At 45.0% G+C, this 21,993-nt stretch overlaps 1 long non-coding RNA gene across 4 annotated transcripts in view; it reads left to right on the top strand.

Annotated features, from left to right (window-relative positions):
- The window catches only part of LOC103351478 (uncharacterized), a 109,326-nt gene that overhangs the window by 51,767 nt on the left and 35,566 nt on the right, over nucleotides 1–21,993 (top strand). For 3 of the 4 annotated variants that reach the window (XR_011383642.1, XR_007911422.2, XR_007911423.2), the window contains one exon: nucleotides 3,141–3,183. This is a non-coding gene — a long non-coding RNA (uncharacterized lncRNA). Of the gene's footprint in view, nucleotides 1–3,140; nucleotides 3,184–11,379; nucleotides 11,510–21,993 lie in introns of all 4 variants that reach the window. The other variant, XR_011383643.1, reaches the window with a different exon arrangement.

The following is a 21,993-nucleotide window of genomic DNA, read 5'->3' as shown; positions in this document are numbered from 1 at the left end:
ACATGTGTGAGCCATCAGCCTCTGCCTTCCTGATTGCATCAGCAAGAAGATGGATTGGAAGCAGAGGAGCCGGGACTTGAACCAGCGCTCTGATATAGGATATGGGAGCCTTAAGTAGTGGCTTAACCCCCCGCGCCACCGTGCCTGCCCTCGAGCTTTTCCTTTTGTGTTCTCTCCCTCTCTTTTTGAAGTAGTTCTAGATCACAGTTTTATTTCCAGAGACACTATGAAATAAAATTACTTAGACTTTTTTAGTAGATAATAAATGGAGAAGTTATTATAACATTCTCAGCATGATAATTGGCATTCTTAGAAAAGTCAAGGACAACTGTCATTTCTGGAAATATCTAAGGCCTTGAGATATCAAGGCAGGGTGGAAAATATATCTGAGCTGTGGTGAAGAGATGATTGGGATTTTTTTGAAAGTTACTGATTTTAAGTTGTATCAAAAACATTAAACTGAGAGTAATCATGTTTATACTCCAAATTACTTTTCCTTTCAGTACATTTAAATTAATTACATAAAAACAAGGGTATTTGTGCAGTAATTTGGCCCTTCTAGCAGTGAACCATTGACTGTTCCCCTCAGTCACTTTCCATCATGTTCAAAAGGCACATCTCCCAGAGGAATCTGGGTTTTTTTTTCCCAATGCCTGCCCAGTTTAACTCACTCTCCTGCATTGCCTAAATAGGACCTAAAGTAATTTGTCTTCGTTTTAGGATAAGTAACTTTCTTTACATTGTTTCTAAACAAAAAGAAATCTACTTTAGTTTTGTTTATAAGAATTAAGATCAGAAATGCTAACACTTAAGTTTTGTAACTGTTTAAAAGGGACACATTGATTCTATGTTTTTTTATGAAAAAGAATACTGTTTCCATGGTGTACATTTTTTTAAAATCAATAGAGCCTTTTTTTAAAGAGTGATTTTAAGCTGATAGAAAAACTGAACAGAAAGTAGCAGTCTATTTTTTGAGCAGAAATTCTTAAGAGCCCATGAAATTTCAGAGCCTGTTGCAGTACTTGGGTTCCTGTCCTGATGAGCTTGTGGGTACACCAATAGCTGTAACTAAGTACAAAGCAGTATATCAAAGTCTGTGACTATTATAGTGTGCTGTCAATCAGATGGCTCTAAAAATAGCTTTCATATACCTATAGTTTTGACACTGCTGTTTCCATAAAATAGTTGCTGTTATCCTCAATGAAGTATGTTCCAAAATGTCATTACATTTGGCATTTTTAAGACCATGTAGAAACTGCCCCACACCAAACTTACCATCATGTCTTCTGTCTGAATACAGTGGGTGGTGCAAATCAAGGTTACACTGCTGATGCCATCAAAGATGCCACTGCAAAGCTGGTGCCAAAGGATTGCTGGCCTTTTGGTTGTCACTGTAGCGCTGCTGAATGACAGGACAGCCGTTTCCAAGGCCTGACTAAAGGATTTTACCCTTTCCCAATTCACAAGCAGAATCTCTTTTACTATTAAGTTTCTCTAAAATGCTGAGACACCCTCAGCTCACTGCTCGCAGGACGGTTTCTGAGGTATTGTGTTAGTGTTCCATCGTTAGAACAAATACATGAGGGGAGCTATTTAGGAAAGAAGGTTTATTTTTGTTCATGGTGTTGGAGGTTCGGAGTTCATGATCAGCAGCCCCATTGGTCTAGTGTCTCATGAGGGTGGTGGATCGTGGACCCACGAGGATCACCCAGTGAATCAGGAAGTAGAGGGAGAGACAGGAAGCACAGTCTTCGTCTTCCTCGGAATGGGTTCTCGTAGTCACCATGATGGATCACAGGGCGCTTCTCCAACAAAGAATTCATCACTCCAAGGCCTCATCGTCAGACACCAGGGTTGGGTTAAGTTCCATCCTTAGTCCATCGACATCAGACTCTGGGGAATCATGCTTGTCACACATGGGCTTTTGGGGGACACCCAGACTTTTTTTTTTTGAAGATTTGTTATTTGAAAGTCAGAGTCACGCAGAGAGAAGGAGAGGCAGAGAGAGAGAGAGAGAGAGAGAGAGAGAGAGAGAGGTCTTCCATCCACCGGGACACTCCCCAGATGGCCACAATGGCCAGAACTATGCCAATCCGAAGCCAGGAGCCAGGAGCTTCTTCCGGGTCTCCCACATGGGTGCAGGGGCCCAAGCACTTGGGCCATCTTCCACTGCTTTCCCAGGCCATAGCAAAGAGCTGGATCAGAAATGGAGCAGCTGGGACTTGAACTGGCATCCATATGGGATGCTGGCACTGCAGGCAGTGGCTTTACCTGCTATGCCACAGCACCAGCCCTGGGACACTCAGACTTATCCAAACCATGACAAGTAGTGTTCTGAATGTAGCATGTTCCCCATCTTTTCTGTGCTACTTTTGGTTTCAGAAGACTGGCCTTGGGTGGCTGGGTTGCTCTTGGAGACATGCTGATCCAACTGACTGACTGACTTCATGGCCCAGGAGGCTACTGGACAATCATGTTAGGTCTGAAAAAAATAAAATATCTGATTGTTGGTTTCCAGGTCTGTGTTCCTGTGACATCTCTCAGAATGGAGAACCTAAACTCATAGATTCTATGGCAAAATTCCTAATGTGGGGTCCAAACCTCTTGTTCTTGGTTGTATTTTAGTGAGTCTATAAATCTCTTAAAAATGCATGCAAGTTTCCTGTAAATTTGACTTTCCTGAAAAACAAGTTTGCTATGGTTTGGATGCCAAATGTCTCCCAAAGGGCCTTTGTTAAGGCTTGACCTTCAAGGTGGTGCTGTTGGTAGGTGGTAGAGCCCTTAGGAGATGAGGCCTAGTGGGAAGTCCTTAGGTCATTGAGGTTGTACCCGCAGAAGGGACACAACCCTCGTGGGACTCCTTAGTAGTTCTCCTGGGAGAACTGATGTAAAAGCCCGAGTTTGGCCTCTCTCCCTCTCTCCCTCTCTCTATCTCTCTGCTTCCTGGCTTGCATGTGATCTTTTCTGTGAACACACTCTGCCACCTGCTGTGGGCCCCTCACCATTCCCAAAACCTGTGCCTTGCCATTTGGACATTGAGCCTCCAAAACCATGAGCCAAAATAGCCCTTTTCTCTGTAAGTTGGCTGCTTCAGCTATTTTGTTACAACTGACTAATGCAAAGTTCTTCTTGCCCATCAGATTTTTCAAGCATTGATGCACCCCGAAAGGTTGACAGCCACTGGTATGTCCTATCTTCTTTAATTTCATTGCTTGGTATACACAGTTCCTCTGTTTTGTTTCTGTATTTTTTTTAAAAAGATTTATTTATTTGAAAGAGTTGCAGAGAGAAGGAGAGACAGAAAGAGAGAGAGAGAGATCTTCCATCCCCTGGTTCACCCTGCAGATGGCCGCAACAGCCAGGTCTGGGCTTCTTTCAGATCTCCCGCGTGGGTGGCAGGGGCCCAAGCACTTAGGCCATCTTCCGCTGCTTTCCTGGGCACATTAGTAGGGAGCTGGATCGGAAGTGGAGCAGCAGGGAATCGAACCTGCAGCCATGTGGGATGCAGGTGCTGTAGGCAGTGGCTTAACTTGCTGTGCCACAGTGCTGGCCTCTTGTTTTTATTTCCAACCAATAGAGTGAATATTGGTTTTTACCAAATCCTTAATTGTCTCTCTCTTATTCTTTTTTTTTCCCAAAAAGCTAATTTATTTTTAAATTGACACATGAAAATCGTTTATGTTTTATGATGTACAAGATGACTTTTTGAAACATGTATACAGAGACTAGTGTTTGACCTAGTAAATAAGATTCTGGTTGAGACTCCTGTATCTCACATCAGTGTCTGGGTTTAATACCCGCCTCCAGCTCCCAGCTCCAGCTCTGGCTGAGGCAGACCCCGAGAGGAAGCTGTGATGGCTCAAGTAAGTGGGTCCCTCCCACTGGGAGACCTTGATTCACTTCCTGGCTCCCAGCTTTGACTTCAGCCCAGCCCTGGTCATTGTGGGTAGCTGGGGAGAAAACGAATAGCTGAGAGATCTCTTTCTCTCAAATAAGTTTTTAAAAAATTTTAAAGAAATGTGTGTACATTGTGGAATGGCTAAATTGAACTAATTAACATACATATTACTTCATATGCTTGGCTTTTATGGTGAGAATACATAAAATTTATAGTTATTTTCAAGTGTGCAATACATTGTTATTAACTGTAGTGCCCATGTTGAGCAGTAGATCCCTTGAACTTACTGCTCCTGTGTAACTGAAATGTTATGGCCTTTGGCCAGTGTCTCCCCACCCTCCCTGTCCCCCAGCCCCTGGTAACCACCCTTCTACTCCACATCTGAGTTCAACTTAAGATCTCACATAGATGTGAGGTCACACACTTTCTGTGAGTGGCTTTTTTCTTACTCAACAGAGTGTCCTTCAGGTTCATCCACGTTATCACAGATGACAGGATTTCTTCCTTTATCAGGGCCGAATAGCATTCCATTGGCATATAACACACCACATTTTCTTCATCTGTTCACTCACGGATGGGCGCTTAGTTGATTCCATATCCTGGCTAATGTGAATAATTCTGCAGTGAGCATGCAAGTGCAGACATCTCTTATATGTGCTGATTTTGTTTCCTGTATTTTTAATCCTACCCAGCTGCAGGATTACTGGATCATACAGACTACTGGATCATCCATAGTGTTTTCTGTAATGTCGGCACTAATTTACATTCCCACCAATAGCCTACAAGGGTCCTCTTATCTCCACATTCTCACAACACTTATCCTTCATCTCTTTTGACAAGTGGCCTAACAGATGTGAGCCGATATCTCACTGTGGTTGTAATATCTGCATCTCTGATAATTAGTGATGTTGAACACTTTCTTCACATACCTATTGAAATTTTTTTATGTCTTTGAGTAATGTCTATTTATGTCTTTTGCTATTTTTAAATTGGACTATTTGTTTTCTTGCTATTAAGTTGGTTGAGTTTCTTAGATATTTTGTATATTAAGAGCTTCTCAAATGTATAGTTTACAAACATTTTATCTTTGTAGGTTGTCTCTGCACCCTGTTGATTCTTTCCCTTGATGTGTAGAAGTGTTTTAGTTTGACATGATCCCATCAGTTTGTTTTTGGTTTTGTTGGTTATTGCTGTGGAAGGCTCTTGTTCTTTGTAGTTAGATGTTTGGTTGGACAATGAGTCTTTGGGTATTCTTTTCTTTTCTTTTCTTTTCTTTTCTTTTCTTTTCTTTTCTTTTCTTTTCTTTTCTTTTTTTACAGGCAGAGTGGACAGTGAATGAGAGAGAGACAGAGAGAAAGGTCTTCCTTTTCCATTGGTTCACCCCTCAGTGGCCATTGTGGCTGGCGCGTTGCAGCGGGCGCACCCACGCAGATCTGAAGCCAGGAGCCAGGTGCTTCTCCTGGTCTCCCATGGGGTGCAGGGCCCAAGCATTTGGGCCATCCTTTACTGCACTCCCGGGCCACAGCAGAGAGCTGGACTGGAAGAGGAGCAACTGGGACAGAATCCGGCGCCCCGACTGGGACTAGAACCTGGGGTGCTGGTGCCGCAAGGTGGAGGATTAGCCTATTGAGCCGCGGCGCCAGCCTTGGGTATTCTTTCAAACACTGCTTGTGAGGTTTCATTTACTCAATAATTTATCTTATGGTAGTGGTTGTCTCTAAACATGACTTTGTCTTACCCTTCTATATCATGGATTGTATAAAACATACAAAACGTGTGTGTGCGTGTGTGTGTGTATATATGTATGTATGTATATATATGTATGTGTATATATATATAGAGAGAGAGAGAGACAGAGACAGAGAGACAGAGAGAGAGAGAGAGAGAGATTTAAAGTAAATTAGAGAGCATCCTGGAAACCACAGTCCAGCTCAAGTTTAGAATATTGACAACATCCCGATATTCACACTGTCCCTGCCACTTCCCCCACCTGCAACATGTTCTCCCTCTGCCCCAAAGGAACCCCTCTTCCAACTTGTGAAAACCAGTTCCTGTGCATCCTCACAGTTTTACCATCTGTTTACCTGTGTGGATTGTTCAGTTTTGCCTGGTTCTGAACTTAATATACAAGGCATTATACTAATTTATTTTTGTCTTGCTTTTTTAGGTCACTGGTGTCTTTGTAACAAAAAATCCCATTGCTCTGTGTAGCTGTGGTTCATTTATTATCATTACTCTGTCCAGTTCGAGTGTATGAATATACTACAATTAATGTATTCACCTAATTATTGATGGACCATTGGGTGGTTTCCTGTCATTGACAGTGAAGAATAGTGCAGTCTTTCTCATGTAAATGGAACGTATAGACTAGAGTTTCTGAGAGACCTGTGACTTTGAGTTGCAGTCTCTGTGCTGTTGGGGAAGGAGCAAGTTCAGCTCTACTAGAAAGTGCCAAATGGCTTTCCTGAGTGGCCCTAGGAACGTCAGCTCCCACCAGCAGTGAAGAAGAGTCCCCGGTGTTCTACATCCTTGGCATTCTGGGAGCTGCTGTTTTAGTTATTCTGGATGCATCTCCTTTGAGGTTTTCATTTCTATTTTCCTGATTACTAATGAGGTTAAGAATATACTTACTGGTCATTGGATCGCCTCTTTTTTAAAGTACCTTTCTGAATATTTTTCCTTTATATTTTATTCTTTTTTATTTTTTAAAGTTTTATTTACTTACCTGACAGAGTTACAGGGAGAGAGGGAGAAACAGGGAGATCTTCCATCTGCTGGTTCACTCTTCAGGTGGCCACAACTGCTGGCCAAAGACAGGAGCCAGTAACTTTCTCCAGGTCTCCCATGTGGGTGGGAGGGGCCCAAACACTGGGGCCATCTTCTGCTGTTTTCCGCAGGCCATTAGCAGAGAGCTGGATCAGAAGTGGAGCAGCCCTGGGCTGGGGTGAAGGAGGGAACAGGAGCTGGCGCTCATACGAGATACTGCTGTTACAGGCAGTGGCTTAAACGAACCCTGAATATTTCACTCCTAGATTGTTCCTTACTGATCTATTGGAGTTCTTTGTGTACTTGAGATACTAGCCCTGTATGATGACTGTATCTTCTCCCATCATTGGTTCTCTTACAATTTTTTGTCTTTTATAAAAATGTTGTTGATCATTTTCAAGCATACACAAAAACAGAATATATAATAAGGCTACATATTCTAATCATCCATATTGAACAATTGTACAGTGCTTTTTTTTAAGATTTATTTTTTTATTTGAAAGGCAGAGTTACAGAGAGGCAGAGGCAGAGAGAGAAAGTCTTCTATCCGATGGTTCAATCCCCAAATGGCCAGGACAGCTGGAGCTGGGCTAATCTGAAGCTAGGAGCTTGGAGCTTCTTCCAGGCCTTCCACGTGGGTGCAGGGGCCCAAGGAAATGGGCCATCTTTTACTGCTTTTTCAGGCCATAGCAGGGAGCTGGATCAGAAATAGAGAAGCCAAACTCAAACCAGTGCCCATACGGGATGCCGGCACTGTAGGTGGCAGCTTTATCCGCTGTGCCAACCCCTATATGGTGCTTTATTTTTTTTTAAAGATTTATTTATTATTTATTTGAAAGTCAGAGTTACACAGAGAGAAGAGAGGCAGAGAGAGAGAGAGATCTTCCATCCGATGGTTCACTCCCCAATTGGCTGCAACAGCCGGAGCTGCACTGATCAGGAGCCCGGAGCTTCTTCTGGGTTTCCCATGCTGGTGCAGGGGCCCAAGGACTTGGGCCATCTTCCACTGCTTTTCCAGGCCACAGCAGGGAGCTGGAAAAAAAGAAGAGCAGCCGGGACTGGAACCGGCGCCCATATGGGATGCTGGCGCTTCAGGCCGGGGCTTTAACCCACTGTACCACAGCACCAGCCCCTGTACAGCACTTTTTGATGAACAGATGTTTTTAGTGCAGTCCATGTTATCAATCTCTTTTTTTTTTAAGGTTAATACTAAATTTTTTGAGAATTACTTATGTATGTATGTATTTATTTGAAAGGCAGAGTGACAGAAATGCGTAGAGAGATGGAGAGAGAGAGAGAGTTTCATTCACTGGTTCACTCTCCAAGGCCCACACATCTGGGGATGGACTGGCCTGAAGCTAGGAGCCAGGAACTCCATCTTGGTATTCCTTGTGGGTGGCAGGAACTCAAGTTCTTGGGCTGTCATCCATTGCCTTCCCAGGCGCATTAGTAGGAAGCTGGATTCAAAGTAGGGGAACCAGGATGCAGACCACTCATTCTTTTTTTCTTTTAAGATTTATTTATTTATTGTTTGAAAGTCAGAGTTACACAGAGAGAGGAGAGGCAGAGAGAGAGAGAGAGAGAGAGGTCTTCCATCCGATGGTTCACTCCCCAATTGGCTGCAACTGCTGGAGCTGTGCTGATCCTAAGCCAGGAGCCAGGAGCTTCTTCCAGGTCTCCCATGCCAGTGCAGGGGCCCAAGGACTTGGGCCATCTTCCACTGGTTTCCCAGGCAATAGCAGAGAGCTGGATTGGAAGTGGAGCAGCCAGGACTAGAACCGGCACCCATATGGGGTGCCAGCACTGCAGGCCAGGGCATTAACCTACTGTGCCACAGCACTGGCCCCCAGACCACTCATTCTAATATGGGATGCAGATGCCCTAGTAGTGGCTTAAACTGCTCACTGCAGCACCTTCTTATAGTTTTGTCTCTTTCTCCCCCTTTTTTTTTTTTTTTTTTTTTTTTTTTTGACAGGCAGAGTGGACAGTGAGAGAGAGAGACAGAGAGAAAGGTCTTCCTTTGCCGTTGGTTCACCCTCCAATGGCCGCCGCGGCCGGCGCGCTGCGGCCGGCGCACCGCACCGATCCGATGGCAGGAGCCAGGAGCCAGGTGCTTTTCCTGGTCTCCCAAGGGGTGCAGGGCCCAAGCACCTGGGCCATCCTCCACTGCACTCCCGGGCCACAGCAGAGGGCTGGCCTGGAAGAGGGGCAACCGGGACAGAATCCGGCGCCCCGACCGGGACTAGAACCCGGTGTGCCGGCGCCGCTAGGCGGAGGATTAGCCTAGTGAGCCGCGGCGCCGGCCTTTTTTTTTTTTTTTTAAGACTTATTTATTTATTTGAAAGGCAGAGTTACAGAGAAAAAAGGAGGGAGGAAGAGAGAGATCTTTCATCTGGTGGTTCACTCCCCAAATGACCATGACAGCCAGGACTGGGCCAGGCCACAGCCAGGAGCCAGGAACTCCATCCAGGTCTCGCATGTGGATGGCAGGGCATGAGCACTTAGACCATCTTCACAGCTTTTCCAGGTGCATTAGCAGGGAGCTGGATTGGAAGTGGAGCAGCCAGGACTCAAACCTGAGTTTGTATGGGATGCCAGCATCGCAGGCAATAGCTTAGCCTGCTGTGCCACAATGCTGGCCCCTATAGTTTGATCTTTTATTTTTAGACCTTTACTAAACTTGAAACTGACTTACGTATATGGTCCTTTGTCCCCCATAAGGGCACCTACCCATCCCAGAACCATCTGTTAAGTATACTTGATTGTTTGCCACCTGATCTACCCTGTGCCTCTACCTAGAATAACGTATTCAGGGACAGGCATTTGGCCTAGTGGTTAAGCTGCCAGTTGGGACATCTGCCTCACACGTCAGAATGTCATGGGGTAGCTAGCTGGATCCAGGTTCTCGTCTCTGACATAAGAGAGAGTGCAAGGATGAGAATCAGGTATAGGTCAGCAGCAAAGCAAGATTTATTTGCAACAGAGTGAAAAATTCACACTCAAGAAGGAGTAGAGGTATGCTCGAGAGGAGCTGCAAACCTGTAATTGCAGTCTTCTGTTGTTGAGACTTATTTATTGTCCAGTGTGATTCAGTTTTAAAGGTCCCACGTGTCCTGGAAAAGAATGTATGGATTGCAAATTGGGTGGTATGTTCTACAGATATCAAGTTTATTGATTGTGTTGTTCAAAAATATATTCTTACTGATTTTTGTTCTATCAATTTTTGTTCTATCAATTACTGAGGCAGGTGTATTAAATTTCCCCATATGATGATGGGCTTGTCTTCTTATCTATATGAACAATATTTATCTCATATTTTGAGATTATGTTGTGAGGTCTATAAAAATTTAAAAATTGCTCCATATTCCTGGTGAGTTGAACATTTTATCAATATGATATGAATTTCCTTATATCTAGAAATATTGCTGACTTCAGTTTTTTCTTTCTGCAGTAGTAGAATGACAAGTATTTGCTATATATGTGTGTGTATCTATGCATGCTTATAAATGTAAATGCGTGTGCATGTATATGTAATTTCTCATTGTGAGATTCACATAACACCATTTGAATCTAAGGGGACAACTCCGTTGCAGTTGTGCAACCATAACCGCCGTCCATTTCGAGGAGATTTTGATCATCACAAACAGAAACTGAGTACCTGTTAGACGATAGCTCCCCAACCTCCCCTCCTCCTAATCCCAGATAGCCTCTAATCTACTTTCTGTTTTTATGAATTTGTCCCTGCTAGGTACCGTATGTATATTCTCTCTCTCTCTCTTTAAGATTTATTTATTTATTTGAAAGGCAGAGTTACAGAGAGGCAGAGGCAGAGAGAGAGGTTTTCCATCTACTGGTTCACTCCCCAGATGGTCACAACAGCCAGAGGGAAGCCAGGAGCCAGGAGCTTCCCCTGGGTCTCCCACACGGGTGCAGGGGCCCAAGGACTTGATCCATCTTCTACTGCTTTCGCAGGCCATAGCAGAGAGCTGGATTGTAAGTGGAGCAGCCAGGATTTGAACCGGCACCCATATGGGATGCTGGTACTGCAGGTGGCGGCTTTACCCACCATGCCACAGTACCTTATATATTATATTCTTAAGCAGAATCACACAATATTTGCTCTCTTGATGTCTGGCTTATTTCACATAGTATTATACTTTTTTTAAAAAAAAGAATTATATATTTTATTTGAAAGAGTTACTAGAGAGAGAGAAAGAGAGGCAGAGAGAGTGAAGTCTTCCATCCACTGGTTCACTCCCCAATTGGCTGCAACGGCCAGAACTGTGCCAATCCTAAGCCAGGAGCCAGGAGCTTCTTCCAGGTTTCCCACACCAGTGCAGGGGCCCAAGGACTTGGGCCATCTTCCACTGCTTTCTCAGGTCAGAGCAGAGAGCTGGATTGGAAGTGGAGCAACCGGTACACAAACCAGTGCCCATGTGGGATGCTGGCATTGTAGGTGGTAGCTTTACCCCCTATCCCGACCCCTTCTGAGACCTTTTTGAAGTATCTTTGTATGTGGGCCAATTCTGTAGTTTCATGTTCTTTAGACAAACATAGACCAAATTGCAACCTAGAGCCACATTCTACAAGGGATTTGAGAGCCATGCCACAGAAGCTCTACTTCTAGGTGTGGCCCCCACAGAACCCTTTAAGCCCAGACAAGCAGGTCTTCAACAGATCTCTAGTAAATTCCTCTCTGCTCTGTTTCCCATTAGTCACCACCTCAGAGAGGCCCTGACGTCCTCATTGAGCTGGGAGTGTCTCCAGTGCATCTGTCTCAGCTGTGATACAAACCTCAGTCGTTACAACTTCCCAGAGAAAGAAGGAAGCTTCCTTGGATTCCAGGTTCTGCTTTGTCACTCATCATATTCTGACTAGATTTACCCCCTGTAAGAAGCAACTTGTCCTAGGAAGACTTGAGCCAACACTAGCACCATTTCTTTTTTTTTTTTTTTTTTATTTAATGAGCATAAATTTCCAAAGTACAGCTTATGGATTACAATAGCTTCCTCCCCCCCATAACTTCCCTTCCACCCACAATGCTCCCCTTTCCCACTCCCTCTCCCCTTCCCTTCACATCAAGATTAATTTTCAATTATCTTTATATACAGAAGATCAATTTAGCATATATTAAGATTTCCACATTTTGCTCCCCCACAGAAACACAAAGTGTAAAATACTATTTGAGTACTAGTTATAGCATTAATTAAACACCTAAGAGTAATTGTGTATTAATTACAGAGTTCAACCAATAGTTTTAAGTAGAATATAAAATGCAACTTTTGGCCGGCGACGCGGCTCACTAGGACTAGGCTAATCCTCCGCCTTGCGGCCCCAGCACACCGGGTTCTAGTTCCGGTTGGGGCGCCGGATTCTGTCCCGGTTGCCCCTCTTCCAGGCCAGCTCTCTGCTGTGGCCAGGGAGTGCAGTGGAGGATGGCCCAAGTGCTTGGGCCCTGCACCCCATGGAAGATCAGGATAAGTACCTGGCTCCTGCCATCAGATCAGCGCGGTGCGCTGGCCGCAGCGCGCCAGCTGCGGCGGCCATTGGAGGGTGAACCAATGGCACAGGAAGACCTTTCTCTGTCTCTCTCTCTCACTGTCCACTCTGCCTGTCAAAAAAATAAAAAAATGCAACTTTTGTATTGTTGTGGCTCCCCGAACCTCCCTCCCTCCCGTGGCCCTCCCCTCTCCCACTCCCTCTCTCATCCCGCCCTTCATCACGTTTCGTTTTCAATTACCTTCATATATTGAAGATCAACTTAGTATATACTAAGCAGGGATTTCAGCAGGCTGCACTCACACAACCGAACCAGGTATAGGGTATTGTTCGACTAATAGCAACACTAGCACAATTTCTATGATTCCAGGCTGCATCCTTGGGATGTCCTACCCCCTCTGAAAGCACCTGCCTAAGGACAGTCAGTGCTGCCCAGTGAATTTACTGTCACTAGCAGCTAACACCAGAAGATGGGGTCCCTGTCTCCCAGCTTCTGTGATAAGCAGCAACCTAACATTGATACTCTGTGGTTAATACCATGTTACTTTTTTTTTCAAGATTTATTTATTTTATTTGAGAGTCAGAGTTAGAGAAGGAGATGCAGAGAGAGAGAGAGAGAGAGAGAGAGATCTTCCATCTGCTGATTCACTCCCCAGTTGGCTGCTATAGCTGGAGCTGTGCTAATCTGAAGCCAGGAGCCAGGAGCTTCTTCCAGATCTCCCATATGGGTGCAGGGGCCCAAGGACTTGGGCCATCTTCTACTGCTTTCCCAGGCCATAGCTGAGAGCTGGATCAGAAGTGGAGCAGCTGGGACTTGAACTGGCGCCTGTATGGGAATGCCGGCACTGCAGGAGGCAGCTTTACCTGCTACACCACAGCGATGACCCCACCATGTTACCATTAAAGTCTATCCTTATGACTTCAACCAACATCCAGTTTGTTTGTCCATGGTTCCACATGAACCAACCTGGCCTTCCTGCTCTTGGTAATTTTTTTACTTCCCTTACTCCACTGAGCCCCATCTCACTCATCCTCCCGGAAAAGCGCCCCTCAGCTCTGTACAAATTGAAGTTGCACTCAGTTCACCCTGGGCTCTCTTCCCATTTGCCATACCATATTACTGATGGACGCCATCCTTACCTAAACCAGGATCTGGGTTTGTTTGTCTTTGACAGACTAGTCTACAATTTAAAATACTCTCTTTTTTTGATGGGCATTTGAATAGTTTCCAGACCTTGCTTATTGTATAGAATATACAATATTATATTATGTGTAGAATAAAGTTGCTGTGAACATTCAAATAAATGTATGCTGAGTATGAAATCAAGTATGTTGGGTCCTATGCTGTGGCGTAGCAGGTAAAGCTGCCACCTGCAGTGCCGGCATTCCATATGGGCACGGGTTCAAGTCCCAGCTGCTGCACTTCCAATCCAGCTCTCTGCTATGGCCTGGGAAAGCAGTAGAAGATGGCCCAAGTCCTTGGGCCCCTACACCTGCATGAGAGACTCAGAAGAAGCTCCTGAATTCTGGTTTCGGATTTGCACAGCTCCGGCCATTGCGGTCATCTAGGGGGTGAACCAGTATATGGAAGATTCTCTCTCTCCTTCTGTCTCTGCCTCTCTGTAACTCTGCCTTTCAAATAAATAAATAAATCTTTAAAATTTTTTTTAATTTTAAAAAGGAAAACAAGTGTGTTTTCATTTCTCTTGGATAAATACCCAGGAGTGAAATTGCTGGATCATAGGGTAGATGCATTTTTAAATTTATTAGGAATTACAGTATCTTCTGTCATTTTATACTTCTATGAGCAAAATAGGGCAGTACCAGTTTTTTTCACATCCTTGCTCAAAATCAGTTTTGTCAGTCTTCTCAGTTTAGCCTTTCTGGTGAGTATGTCATTCAATTATGGTTTTAATTTACATTTCGCTGAAGACTGAAGTACATCACCTTTTCAGGTACCTGTTTCTTCATCGTGTCCTGTGGAGAGCTGCTCAAGCCTTTTCTTCTCACTTAAAAAAGTAAATTCTTGGACCTTTTATTCATTCGTAATTCTTTGCTTTGAGTATGAGCTGTTTTTCTGATTTATGCATTACAAATATTTACTCCTTGTCTGTCGTTGCTCTTTTCATTTGCTTTGTAATTTATTTGATGAACATAAAGTTTTAATTGATCACGTTTTCCACGTGTGTGTGTGTGTGTGTGTGTGTGTGTGTGTGTCTGGTATCTTGTTTTCTGACAAGTCTTTTTCAGGGTTATGAAGATATTCTACTGTGTTTGCTCCAAGCAGCTTTCTAGTGTAAGCTTTTCACATTTAGGTGTATTATTCTTTGTGAATTAATAGTGTTCGTGGGTTATTAACAGTCTCTTGTGATATTTTATTCTACAGTCTTATGTTTTCTGCTGTTTGATGGGCACTTATTGAAGATTTTCTACAGGAAAGCTGTCCCTCCACTCACACATTTCTGATACTACTGTGGAGGTTTTCTTCCACACCAATGAACAGTTCACTAGCTCGCTGACAACACCAACCAGGTGGCTCACAACTCCATTTAGTTCATTCTGAGACCGTCTAAAGTGGTGTCAGACCCCACAGGCTTAGGGCCCAGTCCCCTCTTCAGATACCAACTTCAAGTGCCAGGCCTGCAGTATGTTTGTCTTTTTAAAAAACTTTCTTTTCTTTTCACTTTGTAATTGTTTTAGTTTTTAACAGGTTCAGTGTAATTCATATATTTTTTCCCAAAAATTTATTTATCTATTTGAAAGTCAGATTTACAGAGAGAGAGGGAGAGACAGAGAGATCTTTCATCCGCTGGTTCACTCTTCAGATGATGTCAAAGCCAGGACTGGGCCAGGCTGTTGCAGCAATTCCAGTGTGCATTTCTGACCACCCTGGCTACAAACTGGGTATTCCCATGACCCTTTTCTCAGGTTTGGGAAGTGGATTACTCAACTCAAGGAAATGCTATTACCTATTTATTATCAAGGATATTATATGGATAGATGTGAACAGCCAGTGGAGTGGTAAAAAGGGTGAGGCCCTGAGGGGTCCTGAGCATAGGAGCTTGCAGCTGCAGGGGGGCTGCTGGATACTCACCAGTGCAGAGCTCCAAACCCTTCCACTGCAGAGTCCAGACTGATCAAATCCTTGGCCACTGGTGATTGCCTCAATCTCCAGATCCTCTCTCCTTCCCAGAGGGGAGGAAGAAAGAGGTGGGGATAAATTCTAATCCCCTGGTGATATGGTTGGTTCCTCTGGTCTCAGACCTCATCCTTCAAGGATCACTTGTGAGCATAACACAGTCAGTAGAATGGTTGAAGGGCGATTATTATAATAAGCTCTTGTTAAATATGATTGACTAAGAATCTTCCTTCTCACCCCATCACTAGGGACATTCCAGTGGTATTTGGAGTCCTGGCAGGAGATAGGGCAGAGGCTAAATACTGTTGTGTATTTATTATGTTGCACCTCCCTTCATAAAAAACAATAAATCACATTGAAAGTTTTATTGATAAATAAATTGACTGTTTTTTTAATTTGAATTTCTTTAAATGCCACATTACCTATAGAGTAAGTCCATAAGTCCCTGAACTGTATTATCATTCATGATTGTCTTGGCTAATCTAGCTACCTTGCATTTGTAGTGAACTATAGAAATGATCCCTGAAAATATAGTCTTGCTACCTTGCATTTGTATATACATTTTATTTCAATTTCTACAAAAAGATTCTGCCAGGATTTTTATTGAGGTTGCATTTAATCTATAGGTCAGATTGGGAGACAATTGAATATTAATGGTATTGTCACTGGATAATGCCTCAGGCAGCTCCAAAGTCTTTATTGTGACTCATTTCTACTTCAGGTCTAAAGCTTCCAAAGCCCTGTGTTCTCCAAAGTTGTTTTCCAGGTTTCCAGTTGTCGCTCCCCCTCTTCGTGGAGGAACGACACAGGACCCTGCGCTGTTCTTTCGTCTGCTCGGCCCTCCCCGGGTTTGCTGCTGGTTCTTCCCGGGTTGGCTACTATCCCTTCCACCTCCGTGGAAGGGCAGTTCCCCCTGGCCACATTCCCCACTTCCGCAGGGGAGCGGCACACCGCCGGCCGGCTCTTCTCGGGGGGCTGCACAGGTGTTCCTTCAGCTAGATGTTCCCCTTAGATGTTCCCCATAGATGTTCCTGGTGAATGCCGTCTCTCTCCTCCTTTATAGTCCTCCTCCGCCAATCCCAACTCGGCTGCCCACACGCCGAGTACGCTGCTCTCCTCCAATCAGTAGCAAGTCCTACAGTTTATTGGTTGAACTGGAGGCAGCTGTGTGGAAGCTGTTTACTTCTCTCCCAGCGCCATATTGTGGGAGAGCAGATGCATAGAATAAGTCTTAATTCCAGTAACTCAGTCCAGTCCGGGCTGCTCCCCACACCAGTTACGTTCAGGATAGATGTGCAGTCACCTGCCTCCCTGAACTGGTTCAGACCCTACTTACTGCAAGGGCGAGGCCTGTGCAGACGGGTCAAAAAGCATCCAAAGGCCACCCTTTGCTTCTTTTTAATACTAAGAGCTGCACTCCAGGAGGAGCTGAAGCCTTAAGAACATGCGCTGTGTGTATAAGCATGTTCTAGACCTCAACTGCCTGAGCCTATGCCACCGTACCTGGGATGACAGCCACTTCCCCTCTCGCATTCATTTCCCCTAAGATGTGAGACACCCACTTCCCTTTTGCTCAGAGAGCCGCAGCTTTGGACAGGTTTCCTGTGGTCTCCTTATTTTGTTTTGCGTGCTGACTCTTTGTGCATTTCTTGATTGAACTTGCCAAAAGGCGACCCACAATTCTGGGCAGGTAGCAGTACTGATTCTTCAAACCATGACCAGAGTATCTACTTCTCCATATACTTGTCTTGTTTAGCTTCTCTCTGCATTTTTCTTTCTTCTTTTCTTTTTTACTTTTCTTTGTTTTTTTTTTTTTTTTGGACAGGCAGAGTGGACAGTGAGAGAGAGAGACAGAGAGAAAGATCTTCCTTTTGCCGTTGGTTCACCCTCCAATGGCCGCCGCGGCCAGCGCGCTGCGGCCGGCGCACCGCGCTGATCCGATGGCAGGAGCCAGGAGCCAGGTGCTTTTCCTGGTCTCCCATGGGGTGCAGGGCCCAAGCACCTGGGCCATCCTCCACTGCACTCCCTGGCCACAGCAGAGGGCTGGCCTGGAAGAGGGGCAACCGGGACAGAATCCGGTGCCCAGACCGGGACTAGAACCCGGTGTGCCGGCGCCGCTAGGCGGAGGATTAGCCTAGTGAGCCGCGGCGCCGGCCTTCTTTTTTACTTTTCAATGATGTTTTATATGAGTAATCTTTTATTAAATCAGTTATTAGTGTGGAAGAAAAGGAAGTGATTAAGACTAAGAGTTTCTGAAGTGGAGTGAGGAGATCGAGAGATGATTACACTCATACCTGCTAAAGGTTAAACCAAACTAATCAGTCAGAATGGGCTTGCAGTTTAGGATTTCTGCGCAGCCAGAGAACCGTCTCCAGAAACATCTACTGAGAACATTCCCTTCAAAAAAACCCTCTCCGGTGTTTGTCTCAGGGAGCACTGTTTAGGGTTGTCCTGATTCAGTATACCTGAATTGCAGTTGTTTGCATTGCCAAATGAATGCTGTTTCTTTTGACCTCTGTGTTAACTTTTATTTATTTATTTATTTATTTATTTATTTATTTATTTTGACAGACAGAGTTAGACAGTGAGAGAGAGAGACAGAGAAAAAGGTCTTCCTTTTGCCGTTGGTATACACACACACACACACACACACACACCCGCCCAGTGGCCACTGTGGCTGGTGCATCGCACTGATCCAAAGCCAGGAGCCAGGTGCTTCTCCTGGTCTCCCATGAGGGTGCAGGGCCCAAGCACTTGGGTCATCCTCCACTGCCTTCCTGGGCCACTGCAGAGAGCTGGAATGGAAGAGGAGCAACTGGGACAGAATCTGGTGCCCTGACCGGGACTAGAACCCGGTGTGCCGGCGCCACAGGCGGAAGATTAGCCTAGTGAGCCGCAGCGCCGGCCATGATCGCTATTTTCAAATTATCTATTGCTAATGTGTAAACATGTAATTGATTTTTGTATATTGACCGTGTGTGCTTCAACTTTGTTAAACCCATTTAGTAGTTCTAGGTTCTATTTGTAGATTCTTTTGTATTTTCTGCACACACACAATCATGTAATTTGTGAATAAAGACATTTTTACTTTCTTCTTTTCTTTTCACATAACATATAACAAAAGACAGACTACCAGTTACCACTGGCTAGTGGTAGAGGGATGGGAAGTATTATACAAATGAGCCAGAGATAGTCTCTGTATATTAGGCTAAAATAATCCTATGTTTTTTATATTCTTTTCTTCACAATTCTTTTTAATTTATATAAGGTGAACATATTTCCTGTATTTCATAGATACAGATTTAGGAGCATAGTGATACTTCCTACCCTACCCTCCCTCTTGCCCACATCCCTGCCCTCCCTCTTCCTCCTCTTCTTATTCTTTTAATTTTTACAATGATACTTTTAATTTATTTTATAATCAGAAAATTAACCCTCCACTAAATTGCTTCTTTCTTTTCAGTCTTTACGCTCTTTATTTTCCTTGACTTATTACGTCGGATATAATCTCCAGTATGAGAAAGAAATTTAAAACCAGGTAAGATTGAGGCTCACAGGGCCCAGCGTTGTGGCGCAGCAGGTTAAGCTGCGGTCTGGACGCCAGCATCCCATATGAATGCTAGGTTGAGTCCCAGCTGCTGCACTTCTGATCCAGCTCCCTGCTAATGTGCTTGGGAAGGCAACAGAAGATGGCTCATGTGCTTGGGCCTCTGCACCTGCGTGGGAGACCTGGTTGAATTTCCAGGCTCCTAGCATTGGCCTGGTCCAGCCCTGTCTGTTGGGCCCATTTGAAAAGTGAATCCGTGGGGGCCGGTGCTGTGGCATAGCAGGTAAAGCTGCTGCCTGTGGTGCCTGCATCCCATATGGCTGCTGATTCGAGACCTGGCTGCTTCACTTCCAATCCAGCTCTGCTATGGCCTGGGAAAGCAGTAGAAGATGGCCTTGGGCCCCTGCACCCATGTAGGAGATCCAGAAGAAGCTCCTGGGTCCTGGTTTCAGATCAGCACAGTTCCAGCCATTGCAGCCAACTGGGGAGTGAACCAGCAGATGGAAGATCTCTCTCTCTCTCTGTGCCTCCCCTTCACTCTTTGTGTAACTCTTGACTTTCAAATAAATAAATAAATATTTAAAAAAAAAGTGAATCTGCGGATGGAAGATCTCCCTCTGTCTTTCTGTCTTCCTCCCTCTCTGTAACTCTGCCTTTCAAATAAATAAATATTAAAAAAAAAAAAAAGGTTACTAAAAATCACCACCCCATAAGCGTGAGCCATGGGACCCTAGTCAGGTAAAGCTGTTGCCCACTAGCTGACCCCACCTGGACAATAAATAGCTCAGGCCACCCGCAGGTCACTGCATGTGAACGCGCAGCAGAGTCCGAGCCAGTCATCAGCTGTGCTGTTGCGTGTACCCAGGTGACCGTGACGAGCAGTACTCTGTTCCTCCTGGTTCTGGTCTCTATTCAGACTGCTCTGAAGCTGCTCTGGGGCACCTGTTCCAGGCAGGGTGTTTCCAGAGCGGCCATCCTCACCTCATGCAAGGAAACTTCCTTATTCTGACATTCGGTGGCCTCCGCTTGCTTCCTAGGTTGACAAGTTCAACGATAAATAGAAATAGTGAGACTGGACATCCTAGCCTCCTTCTCCATCTGAAGTATGCAGTTTTTTTAGTTACCCAGTAGCAAATTGAGGACATTGCTGTTTCTAGTTTACCGAGAGTTTTTTTTTTTCAGATACTGTGTTTTAGCAATTGTTTTTTCTTCATTTATTGAAATGAACGTTTATATTTTTCCTGCATTTTATTTGAAACAAAGCCCCTATACCTGATGCCTTAAAAAAAAAAAAAAGACAAGATTTATTTATTTATTTATTTGAAAGACAGAGTTACAGAGGTGAGGGGAGGGTCTTCCATCTGCTGGTTCACTCCCCAGTTGGCCACAACAGCTGGGATTGGACCAGGCTGAAGCCAGGAGCCAGGAGTTCTATCCAGGTCTCCTGTGTTGGTGGCAGGGGCCCAAGCACTTAGGCCATCTTCTGCTGCTTTCCCAGGCACGTTAGCAGGAAGATGGATCAGGAGTGGAGCAGTTGGGACGCAAACCAGCACCCATATGGGATTCACTAATGGCTTTACCAGCTCCACCACAATGCTGGCCCCAGTACCTAATGCCTTTGATGTAGACCTTATCCAGGGCCGGCGCCGCGGCTCAATAGGAGCCCGGTCAGGGTGCCAGATTCTGTCCTGGTTGCCCCTCTTCCAGGCCAGCTCTTTGCTATGGCCCGGGAGTGCAGTGGAGGATGGCCCAAGTGCTTGGGCCCTGCACCCCATGGGAGACCAGGAAAAGTACCTGGCTCCTGCCATCGGATCAGCGTGGTGCGCCGGCTGCAGCTACCATTGGAGGGTGAACCAATGGTAAAGGAAGACCTTTCTCTCTGTCTCTCTCTCTCTCTCTCTCACTGTCCACTCTGCCTGTCCAAAAAAAAAAAAAAAAAAAATAGACATCCAGTACCAAGCTTCCTCCCTTAACTTTTTTTTTTTTAAGATTCATCTATTTATTTGAAAGAGTTACAGAGAGAGAGAGAAGGAGAGGCAGAGAGAGAGAGAGGTGTTCCATCAGCTAGTTCACTCGCCAGTTGGCCACAATCAGCTGTGCTGATCTGAAGCCAGGAGCCAGGAGCTTCCTCTGGGTCTCCCACGCGGGTGCAGGGGCCCAAGGACTTGGGCCATCTTCTACTGCTTTCCCAGACCATAGCAGAGAGCTGGATCGGAAGTACAGCAGCTGGGACTTGAACCAGCGCCCATATGGTGGCGGCTTTCCCCGCTATGCCATAGCGCCAGCCCCCCTCCCTTAACTCATAGTCCTCTCTTTCCACTTTGATGATCACAAGTGAACTCCTTACAGAAGATTAACTCACTAAACAAAGGGAGTGGTGCAAACATCAGGAGGACTCCCCAGCACCCCAGGTCAGAAGATTCAGAGTTCACTTACCATCTCCATCATTACCATCCTAATGCTAGACCCCAGTTGAGGGTTTTACAGGATCTCCAGGCTCTAATCAAACAGAGTAATAACCAGCTCCCTACAGACCCCAGACCCCAATGAATCAGAGCTCACTTCACCGCAGTCTCCTATCACTGACCAATCTAAGGAAGGCCACAAGCACTGTGGGCCAAAGACCTGCACACGAGCAGATTGTGCACTGCCGAGCCCCAACTTTGATTTGTAGACTCACCACCCTTAATCCCTCAGGGAGTCCAGAAATGAAGCAATAGCTGCCCGACTCCTTACTCTGTGCTTTGTAAGACAAACACCTCCTTTCTGCCAGCACCCAGTGTCCGTGATCGGCTCGCTGGGCCTTAGGCGGGCAGACCCAGGTCTGGGGAGTTCTACAGCGTGTTAATCCAGCCTTATGTTCCGGGATGTGTTTCTGAGTCATGATTACTTTTATATGACTGGATGTGATTTTCCAATGTTGTTTTTGAGGGTTTTGCATTTGTTATGAATTTTCTTCCTACAATGTCCTTGACAAATTAGGATTATATTGATTTTGTAAAAGAAACCGTTTCTCCTCTGAAGGGGTTTTACCCAAAATTGTCACTGTTTCTTCCTTAAAGTCTAGTGGAATTCAACAGTGAAACCATCCTGAAGCTTTCATTGTTGGAAGTTTTTAAATTATTGTTTGATTTCTTAAAAGAA

This window comes from Oryctolagus cuniculus, chromosome 17, assembly GCF_964237555.1.
Source record: "Oryctolagus cuniculus chromosome 17, mOryCun1.1, whole genome shotgun sequence".
Classification (NCBI taxonomy): domain Eukaryota; kingdom Metazoa; phylum Chordata; class Mammalia; order Lagomorpha; family Leporidae; genus Oryctolagus; species Oryctolagus cuniculus.
The sequence above is the reverse complement of the archived record's forward strand: the minus strand, read 5'-3'. Positions and strand labels throughout refer to the sequence as shown.